Here is a 2,263-nt window from a genome sequence, read left to right as displayed (position 1 = left end):
CATCTATGCACCCAACATAGGAGCTCCTAAATATATAAAACAGATTTTGACAGACATAAAGACAGAGATCAACAGTAACACTATTGTAGTAGGGGACTTCAATACCCTGTTGTCACCAATGGAGAGATCCTCCAGACAGAAAATCAACACAGGAGCAGTGGACTTAAATGACACTTTAGACCAGCTGGATTTAATTGATATTTTTAGAGCATATCACCCCAAAGCAACAGAATATACATTCTTCACAAGTGCACATGGAACATTTTCCAAGATAGACCACATGTTAGGACACAAAACCCGTCTCAATACATTTAAGAAGATTGAAATCATATAAAGCAGCTTCTCTGACCACAATAGTATGAAACTAGAAATCAATTATAAAAGGAAACTAGGACAGCACACAAACACATGGAGGCTGAATAACATGCTACTAAATAGTGAATGGGTCTAAACTGAGATCAAGGAAGAAACCAAAAGCTATCTCAAGACAAATGACAGTGAAAACAAAACAACTCAAAATCTCTGAGATGCTGCGAAAGCAGTCCTAAGAGGGAAGTTCATAGCAATGCAGGCCTATCTAAAGAAACAAGAAAAATCTCATATCAAAAGACTATCTTTACACCTAAGGGAACTGGAGAAAGAACAGCAAAACAAGCCCAAAGGGAGTACAAAGAAGGAAATAATAAAGACCAGAGCAGAAATAAATGAAATAGAGACCAAAAAAACAATAGTAAAGATCAATGAAACCAAGAGCTGGTTTTTTGAAAAGATAAACAAAGTTGACAAACCCTTAGCCAGACTCACCAGGAAGAAGAGAGAGACAACCCAAATTAATAAAATCAGAAATGAAAGAGGGGAAGTGACAACAGATGCCACAGAAATACAGGAAATTGTAAGAAAAGACTACGAGCAACTATATGCCAACAAATTTGACAATCTGGAATAAATGGATAAATTTCTAGAAGCTTACAATCTACCAAGTCTGAACCAAGAAGAAACAGAAACTCTGAACAGACTGATTACTACCAAAGAAATTGAGTCGTAATCAACAAGCTTCCAACAAACAAAAGTCCTGGAACAGATGGCTTCACAGGTGAACTTTACAAAACATTCAAAAAAGAATTATACCTATTCTCCTCAAACTATTCCAAAAAATACAGAAGGAGGGAAGGCTCCCAAGAACATTTTATGAGGCCACTATTACTCTGATCCCAAAATCAGATAAAGATATTCCATAAAAAGAAAACTACAGGCTGATAACCCTAATGAACATAGATGCAAAAATCCTTAACAAAATACTAGCAAACCGAATTCAGCGTCACATTAAAAAGATCATATACCATCATCAAGTGGTATTCATTCCTGGTATGCAAGGTTGGTTCAATGTCTGCAAATCAATTAACATAATACATCACATTAACAAAATGAAAAATAAAAATCATATGATCATATCAACAGATGCAGAAAAAGCATTTGACAAAGTCCAGCAACCATTTATGAAAAAACTCTTAGCCAAGTGGGAATAGTGGTATCATATATCAACATAATAAAGGCCATATATGATAAGCCCACAGCACACATCGTACTCAATGGGGAAAGGCTAAAACTTTCCCTTAAAATCAGGAATGAGACTGCCCACTTTCACCACTTCTATTCAACATAGTTCTGGAAGTTCTGGCCACAGCAATCAGACAAGAAAATGAAATAAAAGGCATCCAAATTGGAAAGGAGGAAGTAAAATGGTCATTATATGCAGATGACATGATACTATATATAGAGAATCCCAAAGACTCCTCCAAAAAACTGGTAGAAGTGATAAATGAATTTAGTAAGGTAGCAGGATACAAAATTAACATTCAGAAATCAGTTGCATATGTACACACCAATAGTAAACTATCAGAAGAAGAAATCAGGAAATCAATCCCATTTACAATTACTTAAAATACAATAAAATACCTAGGAACAAATTTAAGCAAATAAGTAAAATACCTGTACTCAGAAAATTATAAGACGTTGAAGAGAGAAATCAAAGAAGATACAAATAAATGGAAATGCATACCATGTTAATGGCTAGGAAGAATTAATATAGTCAAAATGTCAATACTACCTAAAGCAAGCTATAGATTCAATGCAATTCCTGTCAAACTACCAAGAACATTTTTCTCAGAAATAGAACAGATAATCCGAAAATTTATATGGAGCCATAAAAGACCCCAAATAGCCACAGCAATCTTGAGAAATAAGAACAAAGTGGGAGGTATCA

This window comes from Hipposideros armiger, unplaced genomic scaffold (genome assembly GCF_001890085.2).
Source record: "Hipposideros armiger isolate ML-2016 unplaced genomic scaffold, ASM189008v1 scaffold_281, whole genome shotgun sequence".
NCBI classification, from domain to species: Eukaryota; Metazoa; Chordata; class Mammalia; order Chiroptera; family Hipposideridae; genus Hipposideros; species Hipposideros armiger.
The sequence above is the reverse complement of the archived record's forward strand: the minus strand, read 5'-3'. Positions refer to the sequence as shown.